Genomic DNA, 13850 nt, shown 5'->3' on the forward strand with positions numbered 1-13850 from the left:
AAGAGAAGAGCCAGCAGAATGTGATAATGAACAGCACCAGGGAATAGGGAAAAAGTACATATCGTCACCATCTGTCACAGGAGATAAGCACATTTGGTTGCTTTTTTTATGTAAAGTAAATCTTTGCTTATGGGATCGTGATTAATATTGCCAAAAAAAAAAACTGTTTACTGTGATCCAAATATTTAAATTACTATATGTCTTAATTCTTTGGATATCGTCCCAAAGAAACTTTTCGACTCCGTGCCGGTTGACCGAGTTAAACGCGGACGTGTGTGCTGGTGTGTATCCCCACTGAGTTTGTCTGTCATTGTGCTTTCGCTCTGGGGAAAGTCTGCTATGAAGACCTAAGCATTCGTCATTTTCAGAGAGCGAGGGAGAGAGTTGTGTATCTGCCCATGTTTGTGGTGAGGAAGTTAATCCCAAAATAACGGAATGCAGAATGACTTCCAAACTTTTCTAGAACGGCTAAGGAGCAGACCACCCTCGTATTGTCAGACGAAACCCACACGGAGCTATAATCACGCAGATAAAAATTACTCCGATGTCTGAGAGATGTGGTGCGCACCTTGAATTCTATTCAGTAGCGTTATGTTGTGAGTACTAAGAGGCAATGCCCATGTTCCCTGCGAATGATCTTCTCTTGTTCTGTTGTAGCTGGTTTATTACTCGAGGGAGAATCTGGTCTTTTCTGGAGTTTGGTAGGAGTATTTTGGTAATGAGCCTACTTATTATTTTTTTTTCATGAATGTTTGCTATCCTAATGGCGCATCCTGTTGAAAATAAACATGACAACAATCTCATCCTGACTGCAATTTACAGCCACTGTAATGCACGACAATTAGGGCGTGAGAAATAATACATCAGTCCTTTCTCAATTATGCTTCTTCTAATGTAGTCTCAGGTATTTTTTTTACTTTCTCCGGGGCGGTTTGGGACATATCCACTGACAATTATCTCTCTTCCTCACATTACTATGAAATAATGCTAATAATGTTGGTGACGAATCCTTCTCTTGGTGGCAGACCCTTTCTTTTGCTAGCATTTGTTTGTTTGTACAGTCTCGTAGAATTCCATCAGTTGAACAGCGTTCAGCCCTTTTACGGATTTCTTCAGCCTGTCACCAGCAAAGTGCAAATGAGCCCCGGAAAACCTTGGTGCTATTTAGAACAAGGCACCTGTAGTTATTTTGTTTGTTTGTCGGCTAATGATTAGTGGAACATGACACTTTGTGGGTTTTTTTTTTAATCCGGTTAGTCATAAAAATATACTTATGCTGTGACATCAAGGAAAAATGGAAAATTCAGGCAACTGCTAAGTAGTGATATGTGGCTGGGAAGGAAGACAGTGGCATTTGAAAGCAGTTTTATGGTTTGGTTTTCACTGGCTTTTGACAGTCTTGAAATTTTCTGAAAGGCCATTTACAAATATTACACAGGGGTGGAGTATTTCAACTTTAATTGTCTTACATCGCATTAATTTAAAGTGGCTATGGGGCACCTGGGTGGCTCAGTTGGTGAAGCGTCCGACTTCAGCTCAGGTCACGATCTCGCGGTCCGCGAGTTCGAGCCCCGCGTCGGGCTCTGTGCTGATGGCTCAGAGCCTGGATCCTGCTTCCGATTCTGTGTTTCCCTCTCTCTCTGCCCCTCCCCCGTTCATGCTGTGTCTCTCTCTGTTTCAAAAATAAATAAACGTTAAAAAAATTTTTTTAAAAATAATAAAGTGGCTAGCCACTGGGTGATAATATTCTGTGAAAACGTGCAACTCATGCAGCAGTGGTCTGTGTCTTGGTAGGTTAAAAATGCTTTGAAGTTGAAATAAGATACGTGCACAAGGCCATTGAGCAGACACCAGGTTTGTTTTTCGTTACTAATGATAACCTAAATGTGTTTTTGAATTCTTGCCATTGCTGAAATTAAAGCCTGGTAATAATCTGTCACAAGAAAAAATTAGATTATATGAGCAACATGCACGAAGCATTGTAATTATATTGTAAATATTAAAACCAATGATCTTGTTGGGATTAAAACAAATATTTAAACTGGCTACACGTACTCCTTATGTTGCCCTCTTTGTCTTGAAGTGTCCTGGAAATGGAATGTATGGTTCTATCTCTTGAACTGTGAAAATGATCATTTTCAATATCACAGGTGACTCCCTGCTTCTATTTTGCGGCAGCAAGGGACGACGTAGCAATCTGAACGATTGGTGTTCTTTTTTTTCCGTTACCAGCCCGTCTTTCAAGATATGTTTTTAATGGTGAAGGGTGTTTAGTTTAGGTAGATGTGTTTTAATTAAATTGTGGTAAAACCACAACTCTTCAGATGGAAAGGAGGCACTCAATTAGTTACGGCAAGCTGGGGTTTTCATCTAAATGATGCTTATACAGAGATAGCACTTTATTTTGTATAGCGGGGTAAAGGTATAAACAAGGTTTATATTAACAGAGGTTTCAGCATAATCATGTACTATTAGTGCCTATTTTTGAATAAGTGAGAGCATCTTCATTCTTTGCTAACAGAGTTCCCTTTCCTAATGTAAACTAAATAGTATGGAGAATAAAGGGATTTAATAGACCTTAGTAGAAGTAGCAGAAGTGCCACAGTAGAGATTCACCGGCTGGTTCTTACGGCACAGCACCCAGAGGTCAGGATGCTCTTTGAGGAACATGAAGTATGGGTAAATGAAGCTTAAGGTAACTAAGCATATAGCTCAGATGCCGTGTTTTACAAGATTTTGGCCATTGGAGACAGGGGCCAAAGGTTCATGTAATGAAAGAAAAACTTGGACTTTTTTCTTGTCTTTTAATCCAACAACTTGCTCTTTTTTCTATGCCTTCTTTGAAGGGATTAGGGAACGTAAGTATTAAATATATTGCACCAGAGCCCCTGATTCCTAGAACACCAGCATACCCTGTAGGATTATTATTTGAGATCCTGTACCAGGAAGATAGAACTGCTTGTTTATGTGACTGTCAGAGATAAAAGTCATCATACTGCAGTTTCACAGATGGAATTTTGGTCTTCAGTTACTGATGTTTGTTATTTGGAATTTGAACTGAACGGATTCCATGTGGTGGAAGAGCAAGACTAAACTTTCTGATTGGCCATATTTCTCAGTCATGGGCATTGGGTTTTAAATGAGATAGATGTCTGGTGCATTGTGGAGGGCTTTGGTACATAAAAGAATCTCATATTCCTTGTTGTCTTCATTATGAAATGCTATCTCCTTTAGAAATTAGGAAGTAAAAATGTTGGTGACATCAAAAGCAAAGGCAACAAAAGCAAAATTAGCAAGTGGGATCATATATCAAATGCAGAAGCTTCTGCACAGCAAAGGGAACTACCAACAAAATGAAAAGGCAGCCTTTTCATGGAACAGAGCAAATATTTGCAAGTCATATATCTAATAAGGGCTTAATATCTAACATATGTAAAGAACTCACAAAAACCAATAGCAAAAACACAAACAACCCAATTAAAATATGGGCAGAGGACCCGAATAGGCACTTTTCCAAAGTAGACATACAGATGGCCAACATGTACATGAAAAGGTGCTCGACATCACTAATCATCAGAGAAATGCAAATCAAAACCACAGTGAGGGGCATCTGGGTGGCTCAGTCAGTTAAGCGGCTGACTCTTGATCTTGGCACAGGTCATGATCTCACAGTTTGTGAGATCAAGCCTCACGTCGGGCTCTGCACTGACAGCATGGAGCCTGCTTGGGATGCTCTCTCTCTCTCTCTCTCTGTGTGTGTGTGTGTGTCTCCCCTTCCCCCACTCATGCATGCTTTCTCTCTGTCACCCTCTCTCAAAATAAATAAATAAACATAAAAAAAACCCACAGTGAGCTATCATCTCACACCCGTTTGAATGGCTATCATCATAAAGACCAGGGATAACAAATGTTGGTAAGCATGTGGAGAAAAGAGAGCCCTACTGCTGGTAGGGATGTAAATTGATGTAGCCGTTATGGAGAATGGTATGGAGTTTCCCCTGAAAATTAGAAGTAGAACTACCATGTGATTCAGCAATCTTATTTCTGGTCATATATCTAAAGGAAATGAAGAAAGGATCTCAAAGAGATATCTGCACCCCTATATTCAGTTTGGCTTTATTCAAAATAGGCAAGATATGGAAACAACCTAAATGTCAATAGATGAATGGATAAAGAACATGTGTATGTACACACACACACACACACACACTAGAATATTATTCAGTCATGAGAAAGAAGCAGTTTACCATCTACAACATGAATGGATATGGAGGGCATCAGGTTAAATGAAATAGGCCAGACAGAAAAAGACAAATAAGCCAGACAGAAAAAGAGTCCCTGATACGTGGACTCTAAAAAAAAAAGTCAAATTCGTAGAAACAGAGAGTAGAAAATTATTTTCCAGGGGCTAGGTAGTAAGGGAAATAGGAAAAAAACATGTTGGTATTTTCAGGCCAAACTCTTACTAAGTAGTCTAGAACGGTGAACATTTCCTGCCTCCCAACTTTCCTGGGACCCAAGTCTTGTGCAGTTCAATATTTACATAAAGATATCATCTGTTTATGAATTCAACAAAGACATACCAAGTACTATATACCGAGGAAAGTTGTAGGCTCTGTGATGGAAAACAGGCAGAACATTTTCTCTTTCCCTGAGTAGCTTAGTCTGGTTTAGCAGGCACAGATCATCACAGTGCTGGGTGGAAAGTGTTTAATGCCATAAGCCAGAAAGACATCTAAACAAACAAAAGGCACTAAGGGATTTCAGCAACAAGATGGGCCGCTGCTGATTAGAGGAAGCAAGGACAGCATCATGAATCAACGTCTGAGCATGACTTGAGAAGATGGTTCGGGATGGAGTATGTGTCAGTGGAGAGGGCTGTGCACCCCACACAGAGGAAAAGTCATCACGGAGGCCAGGGATGGTATGCAGGGAACAGGAAGTGGTGCCATCTTGTCAGATATTGTACAGAGGTAGGAAAGGGAGTTCTGGGGATGACTGGTTGATGTGGAGGGTTTAGAAACCAGCCTGAGGAGCTGTTATTCTCTTTGATACTGTTCATCCAGAGAATGTTCTATTCTGTTTTTAGGGCAATCTTGGGGGCTCCTGGCTGGCTCAGTCAGTTGAGTGTCCGACTTTGGATCAAGTCATGATCTCACTGTTCATGGGTTCAAGCTCTGCGTCAGGCTTTGTGCTGACAGCTCAGAGCCTGGAGCCTGCTTCAGATTCTGAATCTCCCTCTCCCTCTGCCCCTCCCCTGCTCACACTCTGTCTCTCTCTCAGAACATTATTTTTTTTTTTAAAAAAGAGCATCTGGGCAAATTAATAGAATGGATTTGGGGAAAGAAAAGGAGTTAAAGTTCTCTACATAGAACTCCATTATACCCTTAGACCTTACAATCCCCAGAACCCTCCCTTTCAGATTCACTACCTAGCTAACAATAAAAAACAAGCCACACATCTTTGGGACACCTGGGTGGCTCATTTGGTTGGGTGTCCAACTTTGGCTCAGGTCATGATCTCACAGTTCGTGAATTCAAGCCCTGCATCAGGCTCTGTGCTGACAGCTGAGAGCCTGGAGCCTGCTTTGGGTTCTGTGTCTCCCTCTGTCTCTCTGTCCCTCCCCTGCTGTGCTCTCTCTCTCACAAAAATAAATAAATAAACAGTAAAAAAAAATTTTTTTAAATAACAAGCCACACATCTTAGATGCCATTTCTTCTATGAAAGCTTCTTTGCCCTGAAAGGTTTTATGCTCCTTCTGTTAATTCCCAACGCCCTGGGTGCTAAGTCTTATCCTAGCATTTGTGTTACCTGATACTGCAGTTTAATGGAGGACTTCTACACCTTCTCACCAAGTAGAAAACACACTGAGATCCCATTAGTATTCATCATTTATCTTCAATGCCTAACAGTACCTGCAACTTGGTAGGCCCAGAATAAATGTTTACATCACTCTTTGACCATCTGAGTGAATAGATGTGAATTGGAAAGTGTTTTAGTCAGCTCTGGATGCTATAGCATACCATACCATGGCTCGAACAACATTTATTTTTCAAAGCTCTGGCAGCTGGGAGGTCCAAGATCAAGGTGCTGGCCGATCCAGTACTTAGTGCCTGGGTGAGGACCTGATTCCTTGTAGGCTGACACCTGCCTTTTTGCCATATCCTCTTAGGGCTGGGAGTTAGGGGAGGTAGAAAGCTCTCTGGTGTCTCTTCTAAGGGCTATAATCCCATCACGCAGACCCCACCCTCATGATCTCATCTAAATGTAATTACCTCCCAAAGGCCTCACCTCCTAATTCCATCACATTAGGGGTTAGGGTTTCAGTATATGAATTTGGGGATGTGCGGGCACAAATTTTCAGTCCCTAGGAGGAAAGGAGGGAGGAAGCACTGCTGAAGCCTACTCCCGGAGAACTAGCGGTTGACCAGATGTCATGATTTCTGCCTCCTCTCACTTCCCACACTGCTCACTGTTTTGTACACTTGGCACCGAGAACCATTCATCTTAATGGCTGGCGAGTTATTAACCTAAATTTGACTGTTTCTAGGCTGTCTGGAGTCGTTGCTGTTGAGTATGTGTTAGCATAGAGGTTAGGAGATTGGGCTTTGGGCTCAGACATGCTTGAATCTTGTATCTGCTGTTTCTTAATTGTGTGACCATGAGCAAGTCAGTTAATATCTGTCTCAGGTTTTCATTTGTCATTTTGGGAAAATTACGATACCTGTTGCAAATTGCTGGTGGGAGAAGATAAACCATATAACGTGTTTGGCTCAGTTTCTGGCACACAGTGAATAATCAATACACGGTAGCTCTTATAGCAGTCCATTCAAAGATGGATTTGTGCTAATTATTTTTACCAACACTTGGACACTGTCCGTCTGTGAGACAAGGCACCTTTAGTTTTGTTAAGAAGCAGCCTAGTGAAATGGTTCGGCACATATACTCCAGCATATGTTCAAATCCCAGTTCAGCCACTTACTAGTTCTGTGACCTTAGATAAATGTCTTCACCTCTGTGTGCCTCATGTTTTCTATCTGTAAAGTAGGGGTACTAATAGGAGCAATTGTTCTGAGAATAAAATGAAGTGATATGTGTAAAGTGCTCAACACAGCATTTACTTTATTATTTTATTGTAGAGAAATTCGAGTTACATGCTAGTTGAAATTTGAGGTAGGGAATGAAGGAGTAGCAAGCCAGAGGCCATACAGACCTCTAATTCAAACATTAATTATTCAGTGGCAAGATTTTTTTTTTTACCTGGTGATGAATGATTATTGATTTACAGCAAAATACCCCAAACAGTAAATAAAAAATTCTCTTAACCTTGCTAGCATGCACGAAAATAGTGATTACCCAAAGTAAGCCAGTATGCAGATACTGGCCATCTAACACGGGCAACTCACTCAGAAACATGATTTTCATTAATTCTCTAAATTACCTAAATCAAAACATTTCATTCTTTATAGATGTATATAAGGGTCTGTGGTGACTGAATTAAATTACACTTGTTTTATAATATAGTGTTCTGATGTGTAACAGACTATCAAAGGAACGATCTTTACAAGGAAAACTTTAGAATATTGTTAAGTTACTCACTGCATGACCTATTTAAACAGCTCAGATTCTTCTTGTTGTAGACTGCGTAATTAAATTTTAAATGGAACATGATAAAGAAATTATACTGGTGATCTCCAGAGATTTTGATACCCTATTTGGCTCTTTATAAGAGTATAGCAGAGGCATACTTTAAAATTTAATAAAGGCCTGCCCTAATTTTTTTCCTTTTAGATTTTCCTTATCTGCTCTGTAATTCAAAGCTATGTGATATTATCCATGTGTTCCCTGAAATAAATGATCAAAATAAAAATTCTTTAAAGCGCATTTATCCCAATTTGAGAATTCCATTATTTGCGCATGAGAGCTTTTGAGTAGTAGTTGAACTCTTTTAAGATACAACCTGCCATTTCCTGAATTTGTCACCATAGAGAATTGGGGCTTCATTCATTCTGTTTGTGGAAGCATTCATACCTTCAGAGCTTCTAGAGCAAAAGGGTAGGAAAATGGTTTCCATTGAAGGTATAATTTTGCAATTAGGATTCCTTATTTGCTATGTCAGAGTTGCTCTTCTTGGGAAGATTGAAGGGAACACGCACACCCTCACGCACACACGCACACACACACATACAGGCACATACACACAGGCGCGCACACACATAGGCACAGCCCGCAGGAAGCAAACCTAGTGCTCCAGCATCCAAAGGGCCATTGTGGCCTCTTGGGTAAATAGTTTTGTTTCATAATCTTCCACTGTTCATTTTCTTTTGTATTCAGAGGGAAGCTGACAAGATAAAATTATGTGTTAAATACAATTTTTCTCATATTTACTTAAAACCACTTTGTTGTAGAAAGCATACACATTGGGAGAAAAAGCTGCTCTCACTTCCCTGAAGGGTTTCAGATTTTGCTGTCCACTGAGCTTTGACAAAATACCAGGTGGGAGAATTTCTATCCCTGTTCAGGGATGGTTTGGTTTTTATACCTTCTCAAACATTTACCTCCACTGATGTTTGGAATTTTCAAGCTACCGATATTCTATAAATCAATAAAATTCATTTTTATTCATACACATAGTTTTAAACCTCATAAACCTTTCTTTTCAGATTCGGTTTTTGAATGTTTCTGTTATGTATTTCCCTTTTTCCTTCTTTCTGGCAAAAATACAGATTTCCTTTTGGGCCCAAACCACTCAAGCATCCTATGTTGTTTTCATTTTTCAAATAAGCAATATTAAACTCACATAACACTATATAAAACCAAACTGAGGCAGTGACACAAGCCAACAGAGAAAATAAATTCACCCTTTAGCCTGACTATTCATCCTTAAACCTCTGCTTGTCATGCTTTTCTGGGGGGAGAGAGGATGTAACTTTAGGGAGTCATGCTGAGCTACATAAAAGATTCTAAAGAGAAATCTATATTGGGACCATGAGTATCCAGTCAATAAGTGGAAACTACCATTATAATATGATATTTGAGACCCTTCTTCATCCAGATTCAGACCAATGGAACTAGTATTTACAAGAGTGATGTCTGGTGGTTCATAATTCATTATAGTCACTGAGTTCCCCTTCTAAAGTAACATCATTCCCAAATGAAGCTTTCAGAGAAACAGGTTTCTGTGGTTAGTTCACAGTTAAAAAAATATGTGATGAGTAAGGAAGACGATTATTGACATAACAAATAGTGTAATTTTTAAATGACTCCATTGGTATTAACAATATCGTTACGACTAGCTGCGTCATTGACTACCCATATGAGCAAGTAAATATATAAAGCTCTACAGAGGTTACAAGGTACCATGATCCCTGCCTTTGAGAACCAAAAGACTGTAAAGGTGAGAACAAGAATTATAATAGGAGAAAGCATGCTCTTCCTTAGTTCCCAGCGCCTCGCACAGAGTCTATCACATGAGAAGTTGGGAATATGTTTATGGAATGCATTGAGTATTATGTAAATTGACCAAATATATATGTTCAGAAGAGAGAAAGAACATATTTTATATGACAATTAGAAAAGCATCACGATGGAGGATGTGGATCTTTTGGGAAAAGCAACAGCAGTCACAAAGCAAAGAGCAAGAAATAGGGAATGTTCTGAAATGGAGATTCAGCCAGCTGGTTTCAACCAGATGGTTTGTCGAGAAAATAGTAAAATAGGGGATTAGAAAAGTAGGTAGAAGCTAGCCTGCAAGCTTTAAAATGGTAGAAAGAGTTTTCCTTTGGTTTGCTTTGCTTTTAGTAAGCTGTTGGAGGCATTTGAGCAGGATGAATGTATGATTCAGAGAGTGTGTTAGGAAGGTAACCTGAATGTGTCCTGCAAAATGAACCCCAATGGGAAGAGCTCCACCAGCCCCCAAACTACCTGAGCACTAGCTTGCTCCCCTTTTTATCCTCCAGCACCTAGCACAGTGCTTACAGCACATAGTAGGTGCTGAAATATGCACCAAAGGAATTAATGAGTAAATGGAAGATGAACTTTCTAAATAGCTCACATGAGGATAATAAATGCATGAACTAGACTGGGCTCTGAAGGAAGAAAAAAGCAGTGGTTGATTGCAGAAAATATTGGGAAGAACAAGTCAATAGTACTTTCTTAGACCTGAGTGACAAAGGAGAGAGAGCAAACGACTGTCAAGTTTCCAGTTTGGGAATGTCATGTCCCACAATGTTTTTGTCCCACAAAAACCAGGGAGGTCTGGAGGAAGAGTTTGCTGGAGAATATGGTGCTACAAAGAGGGTTGTTTGATACTGAGTTTGGGATCAAGCCAGATATCTAGATGAACGTTCCCTGTGGTCTTGAGAGTTCTTTGCACAGAAGTCTTGTAGTCATTTCGAACACGCACACGGATTCTGTGGCTGCATAGTAGCATCCTTTGCCAAGTTAGTGAGATGCAAGTTTGATAGGAAGTCCTCAAGGACAAACAATGTTGAAGCAGAGATAAGTGTAATACATAACTGGTTTCTAATTCATTCTGGCAATTTCTCAGGGGAATAAACCAAAGAATTCTCTGGGGTGACTTACATATTCGACTGTGCTTTCCTTTTAAACACCCACCTCAATTGCCATCTTGTTCCTAACATTCACTATGAAACTTTGGTGCTTAACGCTGTTCAGAGGGTTCTGTTGGCCACAGAGTCGTGTATGCAGCCTGCTCTCATTTGGCCTTGGCCTGGTGCTGCTTGGCTAATTCCATCATGACTGGAGTTTTATCTTTTCTGGGTTCTTGCCTGAAGCTCTGGCAGCTGACAGCGTTCAGTTGAGAAAGTTCGATCCAAGTTCAACTTTCACGATGCAAGAGTTTCTCTCCTTAATATCATGGTGAATTGAAACCCAAAAGGAGTGCAACATTTTAGCTGTTTCTTTTGTAACCTAACTATAGTATTGCCTAAATATTATAAATTAAGCTTTCCTATAGAAGAGCAGAGATTAGTTTGGGAATGCTTTGGGCGAACTTTAGGTATACAGTTAAGGGAAATCGATCACAAAAGAGGCCCCCTGGTAGCTTACAGCCCAGTGGTTGTTGAACCTTGTAGATTCAATGCGTGTCCATTCAGACATTATACAAGCATCAGGGATGCTTGTGCAGGTGAAAACACTGTGCTCCTGTTGTAGCTAGGAAGTGGTCCCCCCTTATCTGTGGTTTCACTTTCCATGGTTTCAGGTACTCACAGCCAATCACATCCAGAAGCAGATGATCTTCCTTTTGACATACAGTCAGAAGGTCACTAGTAGCCCCACGCTGTCACAACGCCTATATCATTCACGTCACCTCATCTCATCATATAGGTATTTTATCATTTCGCATCATCACAAACAAGTAAGGGTGAGTACAGCGCAGAAGTCATTCATTTACCTTTCATTATGGTATCTTGTTATAATTGTTCTATTTTATTGTTAGCTATTGTTGTTCATCTCTGATGCCTGATTGATGAATTAAACTTTATTGTAGAAAAAGACACAGCATCTGTAGGGTGCAGTACTGTTCAAGGTTCAAGGCTTCAGGCATCCACTGAGGGTCTTGTAATGTGTCTCCTGTGGGTAAGGGGAGACAGCTGCATTATGTTAGAATCGGGAAGTGAGGCCGCACCAAAGAACCATGGTCTGGAGCACAAGAAGAAGTCAGAGAGGTCGCCATGATTTCTCAGCCCAGTGACTACAAAGGGCCCTTACATATTTCTCTGTTCTCTCTTCCTCTCTGCCTCTGGCTGGCTTCTGTCCCTTCTCTGATATACATGTGTAGTGTAGTTGACTTTCAGAAAGTAGAAGGAAGCAAAAAGAGCTTTAGAAGGACCAAGGATAAGGAAATGGTTACTCTCACTCAATACAAAAATTCTCCAAAAATAAATGTTTTCCCTTAAAAAGGTACTCTCTGTGAAACAATAGTCCTATTCTAATACAAAAATCGCCCGAAATCGCGAAGTAATCTGTACAAGAATTGTGAAAATATCCTTGTGTTATGTGAATGTTCTGCCCCCACTATACACCCCAGCCTGTTACTTTTTTGTATGTTGAATGATACAACTTTAGAACTAAATGGAGCTTATTTTGTGTCATCTCCTTGTTTTTACAAGTGACCAGACTGAGTGTCAGAGAGTCAAAAGGACGTCCTCATGACAACACAATTTGGGCTCACTGGACAAGCTAGTACTTGCTTGCTATGGATGGAGTCCAGCAATCATTTCAAGCTTGTTTGGGGGGCCACAGACCTAGAAACCCCTTCAACTACTTTCTGGCTGTCTGTACCTCACCCCACCCCCCAACATTTCTCTGGTAACTTCCAGATCCCTGGCCCTGGGGACAAAAGCTTCATTTTCAGTATCTGTTTATACCATGTTATATCATGTTGTACAACAGTGCCTCTCCAATTGTCCTGTGCCTGTAAATCACCAGAGGGTTTTGCTTAAATGCATATTCTGATGCAGTTGGTCCATAGTGAGACGTGACCTTCTGCATTTCCAAAGCTCTAAGGATTCCAGTCCTTGGACCACTTGGTGAGTGGTCACTTACCAACTTCTGATCCATGCCTTCAGGACTTGATGCTCTTATTCATATTATTCTACCTTATCTGTGGTTGGCTTGTCACTATTTACTTTTTAAGAAGCAAACAGTACAACAGTACTACAAGTACCATATCATGGTAAATAGTACAAAGCACTTCGGAAACTAGCACTGCGGGAGGAATTTCTTTCCAGACTCCGAGTAACTATAAAACCACTGTAGAAGCCTGTGGATTGAAAAGAACTAAATAAAGGCAGTGTTCTATTATCAAGCCCGTATGAGTTTAAGATACAATATCAATCAAGATCTGACTTTCAATTCTGAGTTTATGACAAGTAGCTATCATTGCAGGAGAGACCAGAAGTTTGGCCATGAGAAAGTTTTTATTTTGCAAATACGAAGTCTTATTTATGTCAAGTAATTGAGTTCCCAAGATATTATTCTCATTCTGTACAGTGACTGTAGACCATATAAGTCTAGGTAGTATGACAGTGTGAATAGATATATTCATATTCACATTCAGGAATCAGCTTCAACACCGTCGTCAATTCACGGGCTGTGGAGCTGATTTCTGGAAACTGACATTTATTGACTGTGCAGATGTTAAAATCGTCTTTGTTTTATTTATTCCATATGAAGCTGCAAAGTATTATAGGAGCAGTATTGCTTCTCTCTTTCTACCTCTATTCCTATTCATCCTGTCCCTGTTACTGAAGTAAACTGAGGTGTCTCGGATAGCAATCTCATTTGGAATGACTCAAGAGGGATAGAGAGGGAGACAGGTAACACTGAATATTCAGAATTCAATAATGGAAAATAATCATGTTAGTGGAAAGCCAGCTGTTTTTCATTTTCTAATAGGCATGTGATGTTGATGAAAAACAGCATTCGAGTAAAGTTTACCAAGAAGAATCGGTTTGATTCAGGGTCTTATACTATTTTGCAGAATAGGAAATGTTATTTAGCTTTAACAAAAAGCTAAGCAGTACAGCCAGTCCAAAGACCCAAATGCCAAAGGATCATCTTTAAGTTCGAAGAATGGAAAATGCAAGTGTCTTCTATTTAAGGCATCGCATGATAATTCTTTCAGAGGATATGCCTGTGTTTTCTATGTCCTTCAAATTTCATTTGAATGAATACTTTATGGGTTTGCCTGACACTTCGGGATATGTTAAAAATACCATCGCAAACATACCAGGCAGCTTAGGTTTAGAAGATTCTCAATTTGGAATTTTTTTCTTAGCATTCTGCTGTTTTCCTACTCGGAAAAAAAAAAATGGAGTTTGGCA

The 13850-nt window shown here is 40.0% G+C and overlaps 1 protein-coding gene across 3 annotated transcripts in view; it reads left to right on the top strand.

The window, feature by feature from the left end:
- CELF2 (CUGBP Elav-like family member 2) overlaps positions 1–13850 on the top strand; it is an 840819-nt gene that overhangs the window by 432209 nt on the left and 394760 nt on the right. The gene's annotated exons all lie outside the window — the stretch shown is intronic.

Source organism: Felis catus, chromosome B4 (assembly GCF_018350175.1).
Source record: "Felis catus isolate Fca126 chromosome B4, F.catus_Fca126_mat1.0, whole genome shotgun sequence".
NCBI classification, from domain to species: Eukaryota; Metazoa; Chordata; class Mammalia; order Carnivora; family Felidae; genus Felis; species Felis catus.